Genomic DNA, 11,665 nt, shown 5'->3' with positions numbered 1-11,665 from the left:
CACCCATTGTAACTTCAAACTCCATATTAACCATGATAGATTAATTAAAAACACCCATTATTTTTTTTGGTGACTCATACTACCCTCCTAATATGTGAGCAGGCTGTGTTTTTTTGATAACTTATTTCATAAATGTTTAATAATTTAATGTATTTAAAGTGAATAGCAAATTAAAGCCTATTGAACCACTCATAATCACCCATAGAATGCACACATGCCTACGTTACATTATTATGCTATAAATGAATCCTAATCAGGAAGGTGAAAGTTAAGTTAGTCCGGCAGACCCTGAGGTGGGGTGTGAAATTTGGTATGTTATATTCATGCATTCATGAAACCACCTTGTGATCAGCTGTCAGCATTGAGCAATTTCTTTTTTCAATAGGGGGTTTAGTCCAGGTAAACTAGCTCATTTTGGACCTAAAAATCAAAGTAATTATAACAGATTTATTTTTTCTTCACAGACCATTTCTATTAAGTCACCAGAACAACTAGTCGGGAGCCACAGGCCCAAAAGCTCAAAGAAAAGGGTTGAAAAAAAATAATAATAAAATAAAATAAAATAAAAACTCACATATGCTACTTAAAGCAGATTTTCTTTCTTTTTTTTAAATATTTTTCAATGGGAGTCGATGGGACAGTGAATATACAAATGGCCATAACTTTTTTTTTTAATGTTTCCGGCAGAGCAGGCCTCTCATTCTGTGTACCTTATTGACCAAATTAATAGAAAAAACTAAAATAAAAAGTATGTCATGACATCACAGGTCCTCTCAATTTTGCGCCTGTGGCTCCTTGACTAAACATACTAAAAAAAAAAGTATATGTTATCTTAATTCCTCAAAATGTATTTGGAAGTCAATTGAAATCTCAGGAATGAAAATTGGACTCAATATACATTTTTATGGCTTTTTGACAATCTATGGATATGTTGGATTGATGCAAATTAAACATAAATTATTTCTGCTTTCAGACATTCTCTCTGGGCAAGGGGCTTGTAATGAGTGGTCATTTCTGGTCCGTCCCCACGCAAAGCATTGCGTTGTGAGCTTGTAGATCGGCTACTTTTACTACTTCTTAAATGTTTGTTTTCCAATTTATGGAATTTATTTTATTTATGAATGAAATTACTTAGAAAAGTCATTGCTCTTTTTTTTTATTTTATTCATAAAAATCTTATTTTTGGGGGGAATGTTTTTTTTTGTTTTGAAATGCTATCTTTTTTTTTTAATAAATAATCAGTTTTTCAGAAAAAAATCCCCACTCCTCCTATGGGCTCTCCTCTGTTCCAACAAGACTGCCAGCCAAGTTGAGCCAACCTGTTGTACTAGAATGTTTGTGAGAAGTTTTTGATGATTTTTAAGTAGCCTTGCGTTTCGTGGGGGTGGGTATTCCTTATTCCTCATGTTCCTGGAAATCACCAATAAAGCAAAGAAAAAAAACATACCTGGGGTGACAGGGATTATTCAGTTCATGTCCCTGCTAATTCTTTATCTAAGTCTTATCCTTTTAACTATTCTCTAAGGTTTCTTTAGGTTCTCCAGGTTCTTGTGTTTACTTCTTATATTAAGTTTCTTTGGTTTATTGTTTTGATGCAATGCCCATCCTGAATTTACTGTCTTTTTAATAAAACCCAGAAAAAGGCTCACAATTCTTGTTGCTGGTGGTTCTTGGGAGCTGGAAAGAGAGGGGGTCCCACTTGTTGTGTTGCGCCTTAAGGTTCCCCTAGGCCGGGGCGTAACAGAAACAAACAAGAGGACAATATCTGACTACAAGTCTTAGGAAGTTATACTATTCGGCAACTAGCCTGTATTAAATTATAAACTAGAATGATCATAATTGGGGACTCCAGGATTAGTGTTGTTAAAACTATTCTAAGTAGACTGACTGTGTTGTCTGGATGTCACCACTGGAGGGCAGTGAAGCAATGCACTATAGGGGTCTTCAACGTTTTCAGGCCAAGGACCCCTTAGTTGAGAGAAAGAGATGAAGCAACCTTTTCAGAGATTCCAAATAGTTTCGTTTGACTGCACAATCATCAGTGTATTTTGGATTCATTTCAATTTGTTTTCAAATATTTAACCACTTTGAACTGTCAATACTTAATAAACTATAGACCTTTTACTCTGTACTTAGTCTGCTCCTTTTCCCTCTCTACACCAAACCTGCCAAGAATAGCTGATCTACAAGCTCACAATGCCTCACAGTGCGAGGCGTTGTGAGCTTGTAGATCTGCTATTTTTGGCTAGGACGACAACAAGGTAGCATATTATGATGCGTTATTTGAAGATTAACATGAATTAAATTATTGGTAAATTGTAAAGTGTTACCAAATTGTTAATACAATTTATAATCTACATCTGTCGCTGCGGCTGTAGCGTGGTCAAGTAGAGCGTGGTTCTCAACCAGTGGTCCGGGACTCCGGGGACCACCAGTGGTCTTTGAGGGAGTTCCAGGTGGTCCCATGCAGCTAAATGATGGTGAGATGGTAACCAAATGAACCCTTATTGTTATTATTTATTTTGCCAATTTGTTTAAGCTACCTGTGATGGTTATTATAGCCTATGATGCTGTAGGCCAATGCAGAAATATTTTGGGGTTGTTTGTATAATGTGTTGTTGGTATGTATATAGAGGGTATGCGCATGCATAAAGTGAATGGCAAATCGAGTGGCAAAGTGAGTTTAACATCATATAACGTAGTTTAATGCAATCTGATGGGACTTTTCTGTTTGGATGTATATGGGATGTCAATGCCAGAAAGTATGTTTTTTTGCCACTCAGTAGGCATTCCCACATAATTTCCAGCTATGATGATGATGTCATGCGTATACCCTCTATTCTTGCATGCAGCAATAAAACAAGGAGCTGGAGGGTATTCTAATTATAATTGCTGTCATGGTTGATTCTTCTGCTGCACTTTTCTTGACTTGTTTTCTCTTTCTATAATCTAAAATTAAATGTAGGCGAATGCACAGCACTCTGCCCTGTAGTTGCTCTCAATATTCACCGCAGTTAATTGCGACCGTAGGTCACAGTTTACTATCAGAACCGTCACAGCTTGACTATCCGTCCATCCGGATGGGTAACAGATCACTGTGACATCATAGTGATGTCAGATACTCAGAGCAGGGATCTCCATATATGGGCATAAAAGGGATTCTGTTGGGGATCTCCATATATGGGCATAAAAGGGATTGTATCCCAGATGATGCCCTGTTAGGAAAACCACAATAACATAATCTATATACGGCCAAGACAGATGGCCAAGACAGATGCCGCGACCTCGCCCTTTAGGGTGAGGTCGCTTTTCGCCTGTCTTACTGGTATTGGCCTATATGATTGCTGCTCTGTGGATTAATCATTGTAGTGTATGGCTTTTTCGATTGTGGGTCTGACCGACCCGCACCTGCAGGGCCCTTTTGATCTGATCAAATGTTGTCCCTGCCCGGGTTCAATCCTATCATACAGGTGAAAAGCCATTCATAGTGGGCTCAGAAAGTGGGTGGGGTCAGCAATGTGTTTATATATTGACGTTAGCTGGGACTGATCATTATTTCACTGGGTTACTTGCTTGCTTGTAACGTACTGTATGTGTTTAACGTATCATGGCGTTTTATGGCCAGCGTCACTGAGTCCAGAAATGGCCTTTCTCCAAAGTCACTGGCAAGCCTCATGGGACTCTCATTCAATCACAAGATGTCATCCAAGGGAAAGAGGTGGGTTATTACATCAGAACATACTTCTCCATTCATTCGAATATGGCATATTTCACCTAGCTTACAAGGGCAACATATATCACATAAAGGACAAATTGTACAGTAGATTTATCCGAGGCTAAGAGTGTGGGGACGTAGGGAGTAAAATGAAGAACACATTTGCATTTAGTGCTTACATCGAGGCAATGGAAAAAGCAGATCAAAGGTCTAGCTGGTAACCGAAGTGGAGTAGGGAGAAACAGAAGTGCTCAGACGGATCAAAAGTGAACAGCGCAAAAAAGAAAAACAGGCTGCATGAAGACGAGATTCAAACTCTGATGCTACTGAGGAGTATAGAAAGAAAGACACAGAAAGTAAAGTTCTAAAAGGGTTCATTCAATGTATTAAATTTAGACCCCTTAAGATTATAAGTTTTAATGAAGCAGGAGTGAGAATGTGGCACGATCTGAGTAAGCATGCATGGGATGCGATGGGGGGAATGATTAAGAGCAAAATAACACCTAAAATAATGTTGTACTATGAGATTGTTGTAAGTTCATCATCCGCTTCAACACCTGTAGCATTTATGATCAGCGACGTTCATACACAGCATGCTGTGGAGGAGCTCCTCACTGAATTGAGGTCTAGTGAGAGGGACATATTTGGTTGCAATACAACACCTGTTCAGATCAATAGTGACAGGTCCATAGTGCTTTTGCAAGCTGTTATGCATATACTCAATGGTGATAGCATGACAACATATTTGTTGCGCTGTTGGAGAATAGTGACAGGAATGGCAGATGGCAAAGATTTGAAATTCTGTACCATAAGGGCATGTAAGAGTCATTTGATGAAACAGGCTAGTCACATTTGCAGACAACAGTACATTTTTTAGTTTAGTTTATTTGATCACTCACATACATTTATCAGGTCATACATCCACTTATTCATTGTTACAGGTGATCAAAAGGAATAGGCTGAAGCTGAAAGCTTATGAATGCCTATCCTAGTATACATGGAGTAATTACAATGATTGGTTGTTGCAGTGTTTAAAATTTAAGGATACATCAGCCTATAGTAGATATGAGAAAAGAATGAAGAAAGAAAGATAGGAGGTATACATTAGCTATGTTTATCTTTAGCCTTTTACTTAATGCCAAAACACTAGAGCAAGCAAGTAATATACGGTATATATGCAGCGCTTATTGTACTTGGTAGCAAAAGGAACCCTGCAGTGAGGTGAAAGCTAGTCTTCTCAGCGGGGAAATCTCGCTTTTGCGAACGCCCATCATTTTGACCGGAGGGTTAGCGACTCACTCCACGGAGGTTAAGGTTAGGGTGAGGGTTAGAGTCAGGTGTCGAAAAGATGAACGTAGTAACAGCGAAACGCTCCCTTCTCAGCATCCAGTCTGAAACACAGAATCTGCCAGGAGGGAAGGAAGACCATGATCAACCAGACAGTCCACATGACATTGAGGATGATGATGCATTTGACTGTAAGCCCATTCCTTTAAGTACATCTCCCTTCAAAGACCATCAGTGGGCGTCACCCGACTAAACTCGGTTCCTCTGTGCTGCCAAGGAATATTTTAAGAAGGAATGGAAACACGTGACTACCGGGCATGCAACATGTCTGGCTATGAAGCTCACCATGGGTGCCAGAACTCGGACCGGAAGTGCGATAAAATACATGTCAGTGAAGCCACCGCAATTTTCCCAATGACCCTGAGCGCAACGGTGGGGGCCGATGGGCAATAGCCTTCCCACACTCCCCCGCACCCACCGTTATGCTCAGGGTCGTTGGGAAAACTGCGGTCGCGTCAGTGAATGGAGCTGGCTTGATCAGCTCATGAACAAACCTGGAACAAAAACTATTTATGAACGACTGAGACCTTTGTCATATAATCTGTTCAGGATTATAAAAGAAGACATCAAAGATATTTTTACAATCACTTGCTTTTCGATGTGCACAGTACATAACTAGAAGCAGTGCTCTTCCGAGCACAGGTCTCCACCAGGCCACACAAATCGGCCTGTTATAGCGCCACCATTAGGGCCATTTGAAAACTTTGGGGCAGAGGTTCTGAATTGGCATCCAGGGAGTGTGTGTGCTCATTTTGGCAGCGACCGGGCCAACGGCGCCGGAGATTAGCTGTACACAAACTGGGAGGACGAATCGGCCTGTTATAGCGCCACCATGAGGGCCATTTGAAAAATTTGGGGCAGAGGTTCTGAATTGGCATCCAGGGAGTGTGTGTGCTCATTTTGGCAGCGAACGGGCCAACGGCGCCGGAGATTAGCTGTACACAAACTCAGGACGAATGGGCCTGTTATAGCGCCACCATGAGGGCCATTTGAAAAATTTAGGGCAGAGGTTCTAGATTGGCATCCAGGGAATGTGTGTGCTCACTTTGGCAGCGACCGGGCCAACGGCGACTGAGATTAGCTGCACACAAACTGCGAGGACACACACACGGACGGACACACGGACACACGGACGGACGGACGCACGGACGGACGGACGGAGGGGAAAACATACTCTCCCCTCAGCCTTCGGCTGGTGGAGACAATGAAATAACAATAATAACAGTAAATAATAATCGTTTCTGTCTCCGAAGTATCGCGAGATTTGGTTCCCAGACAGGAAACGGTGGATAGTCTCGCGATACTTGGCACGTTTAGAAACATACTTTTTGCTCTTTATATACTGCTATAAAATGACACAGTGCACACATCGAAAATCCACACAGCACAAAAAAATGTGTGACATGCCTTCTTTTATTTTCCTGAGCTGAGTATGTTATAAAGGTCTCACTTTTTCATATTATAGTACTTGTTCATGAACTTCATGAGCTGCTGGGAGGCTGCTCCACAGTCTTCCACCGAACTTCCGGCTGCAGTTTGGCACCCATGGTGCGACGAATCTGCCGGTTGGAACTGCGAGATAGCGAAAGGGGCGTGGATGTCTTTACCTCTTATTTACCTTGGGTGCTGCCGAAATGTTGTGACCTCCCGACTTAATTTCGGTGCTCAGCGGTGTCTTCGGCTGTGAAGCCAAGGAAACAGCGGTCGTTTGGGAGGGAGACAAGCCGACTTCCAAATGCTTGTGTGGCCGTGTTTGAGCGTCGACTAAGACTGGGAGGCGCGCGCGCGACACACACACACACACACACACACACACATACTCACACACACACACACACACACAGCTTTGCTGCGTGACTCGCTAGTCGTTGACCGTTTTAAAGAGAAAAGACGAGCTTAAACACAACTTTGCTAGTGTTCCGTGTTGATAGGTTTATCTATAACCTATATTACCGTTTATAGCCGATCTGCAAGCTCAAAAAGTTGTTGTGACAGTGGTGCATGCAGAAAGAGAGGCGGCACGTGTGGGTTTGTAGATTAAATGTTTTCGACAGAGCTTGCGCGTGTGTGAGAGAGAGACCCTGCTGCTAACTGGACCTCCAGTCATTCAGCGTGCAGGCGCGAGGGCCATTCAGATATGTATCCGCCCTGCAAAGCTCATTTATCAGCCACAAACGTTTTCATGCCATGGACCTCCAACAAGCGACTTCGGCACTAGCCGCTAAGAAAGTATGAATGGACTCCCCCCGAACCTAAATCATTTCGGGTCGGGGAGCCCTCCCGAACCGAAATAAGTTAGGCTCTTTATAAGAGTGTGAATCGACCCTTAGGATGACCCACAGGACATGTGTGCCAAATGTCATTGGCCATTTTGAATTTTGTTGGGCACCCCTTCTAGGATGTTTTAGGATGACCCAAGGGACATCTGTAGCCTACCAAATTTGGTGCTTGTATCCAACGTGTAACGTTTTGGCAATTCTTTTGCCGTTATTTCCCGCCTCCAAGCTGCTTCCCCTGAACTAACTGTACTTGCACAATGTACAGTTGAACAAAACAACATTTAATATTTGTGTTTTACCCGGAAGTGCTATGACGCAAATTACGTCATGGTACGTCCATTATAACCTTCCGGCCGAAACAAGGGCTGCGTCCGAAATCCACCCTAATCTCTAATGTAGTGTACTAAAAGGGGGCTCCGCCATTTTGAACTAGTGTCCAAATGTATAAGCTGTATTCCAATCCGAAGGGTTTGCACTTTGAAGTGCGCATTTGAAGGGCTATGACGTCACTGGTCACAGATCTACAAGCTCACAATGCGTTGCAACGCAAGGCATTGTGAGCTTGTAGATTGCTATTTGGCGCGGCCCAGTGACGTCATAGCCCTTCAAATGTGCACTTCAAAGTGCGAACCCTTCGGATTGGAATACAGCATGATGTGAGGATTTTTGTACCCTAATAGTGTACTGAAGTATCCACAATGCATTTGGATTTGTAGGGTGCATTCGATGGTCACTATTCAAGCCCTACCGCCCCACAATGCACTGCGCTGCGGCCGCTGTCTCGCGCTTTGAGCACGCACATGCGGTTTGCACACGCACACTGCAGGCTTGTCTCTGGGCAGGAGGCGTAGCCACCTGTTGCTGAGCAAACGCAACAGAGCCGTCCGTAGCAGAACCACGGCTAAAGAAAACAACTCGTACAAATGTCTACAGCCTTGTCACCAGAGAACACCCCCACCCGTGCACTTAGATCAACCAACACAGGGATGTTGACAGAACCCTCGCTAAAAACCCCAGGGCAAAAATCCACTCGTCCGAGACAGTTTGCCCTCCTGGCCCCCAAGTTGTGGAATAAACTCCCTGTCGCACAAGAACAACGGACTCCACCTAAACCCTTAGCACTACTGAAAGATCAATGACCATACATGAAGCTAGTTAGCATTTGTTTTTAGGTTTTTAGAAACCTTTTTTTTACGGATTAGGCCTATATAGTTTGTTTTCTAGATAGATATTCATTTACATTGTTATATTGCTGTTGATGTACTGACACTTAATCTTGTTTATTATTGTGATGTTTATTTGCTTATTGTAAGTCGCTTTGGATTAAAAGCATCTGCTAAATGCCTAAACTGTAAACAAACAAATGATGAAAAAAGCTATAAAGTTGTTTATGAAGAGAATACGAGAATAGACGCTGGAGGCTTTTGTTTTTCGATCTTTTCTTCCCAACCTTTCCACAGCTGATAATAATAATCATGATAAATAATGTTATTTAAATTAGCAAGAATAACCTATTTTATCACAAACATGGGTCTGCATGTGAGACGAATGAATGTGGCACAAACATTATTCATTCACCAATGAATTAATTCAAATGTAAAATATAGACTATATAGGCCTATATATTTTTTAACATTATTTTATTGAATTGTGATAAATAAAAACACAATTATATTTGGCCTATTTCTCATAATAACACCGCAACACGTTGGTATGTTATTTACAATCCACAAGTATTGGGGAGTTGATGTACAAGCTCACAACGCGTCGCTTCGCCCCCTGTTGAGAGCTTGTAGATCGGCTATTATTTATTGCTCCAAAAGCCAGTGCTCTGAGCGTTTTAACTGTGCGACAGCGATGACGCAACCAGATGGCGACGGAGTAGTGTCCGAAATGAGCTGATTTGTTCACTACTGTAGTACACTATATCTGGATCCCTCATTTAGGGTTAGGGAGTAGGGAACGTGTTCCGCATTTCCGGACACAGCCACAGACTTCCAAATAGTTCTGCTGTGCAGTGTACGCGTGTACTTATGAGTGTACTGTGTCCCCCGGTGGCAGGGACAGTGTAGTGCAAAAACAGCAGCACCTCTGCACGGACTCGGACTTTCACACAACACTTTCACACACGACAACACATACGGACACCACCGCTGACCGCACAGACTTTCCATGGGACGAAAAAAAGTTACATCACTGGGCCCTAGGACACGCAATGCCCAAAGACTGCGTGTGCTTAGAGCAGCAGCAGCAGCAGCAGCAGCAACAACAGGTAATTAAATTACTCACGTTGTGTCCTTGTGGCTAACAATTGGCTTCTGGGGACTGTCTGTGTGTGTGTGTGTGTGTGTGTGTGTGTGTGTGTGTGTGTGTGTGTGTGTGTGTGGGGGGGGGGGGGGGGGGGTATCTTCTATTGCTGTTATAGCTGTGTCATTGTAATAGAGCTGCATTACTGGGATTATGGCAAAAATCGTATCAAACAAAATCTTCTTAATACATTTTTTTTTATTATTACTAAAAGCTAAAATAAATAAATAAGGTTGCCCCATTCAAACACATAGCAGTACATGCCTGTCTGCATTTCATTGTTTAAGGTGAGAAATGTAACTTATTCAGATTCAGATTACTTTATTAACCATTGTGTAATACACATAGGAATTTGCTTTGGCATACTACATTTTTGCATTCAAACAGAACGCAACACGTAATCACCATGTCATGGTGCCTTTCAATTATATACAAAATCGGGCCCGGATCTAAGCATAGGCAAGGGGCAATGCCCCACTAAATGTCCTGACTGCCCCACCAAACAAGATGGCATAAAAATAATAATAATAATACAAAACTATTTTAAATATTATGCTATAGCTGTCACACCACCAAAACCAACACCATTTCATTATATACATTTTAAAAACTCTGATCGCCATCTCTCTCCCTCTCTGCAGCTCAAAAGAAGTCAAAATAATGCTCCGGCAGCTCCGCCCTGATGCGTAGCTACGAGGAGCGAACAGCAGTCAATCAGTCTCTCGTCTCGAGCGCAAGTTCATTTAGAGCAGAGCAGTCTCACAGAATAGCCTTTCCTCTCATCCTTTGACCTTTTTATTAATCTACAATTTTTTTTAAACCCACCAGTATGCAGTGAAACGCCAGGTAAAAACCCATGATGGAAAAACAATGCGACAGTGAAAAGCAATAGGAGACAAAAAAGAGGGAGAAAACTGAACAAGACAATAAAAGCGAGTAAGATAACTACAGTAAATTAGCCTCCACACTGAAGACAATAATGTTATATGTAGCCTAAACAGTGCATCAAATATGCACTGCAGTCCAGCTGTCTAAGAGTGTATAATGGAGGGAGAGAGAGGGGGAGAGAGAGAGACTCCGGTGCTCATGGTGTTGAAACTTTACCGCTCTGACTCTGACAGACAGCATAGTAGGCCTAATAATAATTATAATCCTTTGGCAGAAAACATCCATGTTTTTTTCCTTTTTTCCAATCAGATCCAAAAGTTTTCAGCAGCTAGATCATCAACAGTTTGACATTGTTATATCAGTTTTTAATGCACAACGCCAGTCGCAAATTCCCTTCTTAATAAGGTCCAAACTATCGGGATTGGCACAATAAGTTAATTGTTTGCACCTGCTGTGCTGCTGGGAGCAGCTGGCGAAGATCTCCGCCAGGCCAGGGTGTCTACCCATTAGGGGTGTAACGATATAGTAACTGTATCAAAATATCATTTTTAACTTAAAAAATCGAAGTATATCGAAACGAAAACAGCTAAAATCGAATCGTATCGTTTTATTTTGTATCGTATCGAATCGGCAGTGCAAAGAATTGATTGTATCGATACTACCTACTTGTCCATTGTATTTAGCATTTTTAAGAAGAAAAATTTAAAAGGGGTGGTTTAATTACTTTTCCTTTCCATATAGCTACACTGGTCTATCGATACATGTGTGTAATCTCTGGGTTCATGTCAAGGTGTGGGTTTGTCAATATACAATGTCCATGTATTTGGCAGATAATCACTGTGTTTACTTATTTATATCCATAATAATACATGTTTCCCTTAAAAACCTGCACTATCCACATCTTTCACACAGATTTAATTTCTTTGCTAAATAGTTACTATATCGATTTTAAATCATTGAATCAAATCGTATCGTATCGCCATGATAAACCAATATTGTCCATGTATCGTATCGTCAACCTTGTATCGTGATATGTATCAAATCGCTATTAAAATGTATCGTTACACCCCTACTATATACCATACACCTGCTGGCCACTGTTCCTCTGCCTTTCCCAGAGAGGGGAACA

The 11,665-nt window shown here is 41.7% G+C and overlaps 1 protein-coding gene across 1 annotated transcript in view; it reads left to right on the top strand.

The window, feature by feature from the left end:
• The first annotated feature begins 9,527 nt into the window (after window positions 1-9,527).
• The window catches only part of LOC308290583 (uncharacterized protein), an 85,207-nt gene continuing 83,069 nt past the window's right edge, over window positions 9,528-11,665 (top strand). The window contains exon 1 of the mRNA XM_080732487.1: window positions 9,528-9,613. The gene's annotated coding sequence lies outside the window, so the exon portion shown is untranslated. The remainder of the gene's footprint in view (window positions 9,614-11,665) is intronic.

The sequence above is a fragment of the Nannobrachium achirus genome, assembly GCF_963921795.1.
Source record: "Nannobrachium achirus genome assembly, chromosome: 9".
NCBI lineage: Eukaryota > Metazoa > Chordata > Actinopteri > Myctophiformes > Myctophidae > Nannobrachium > Nannobrachium achirus.
This window is presented reverse-complemented; position numbering and strand designations above follow the sequence as displayed.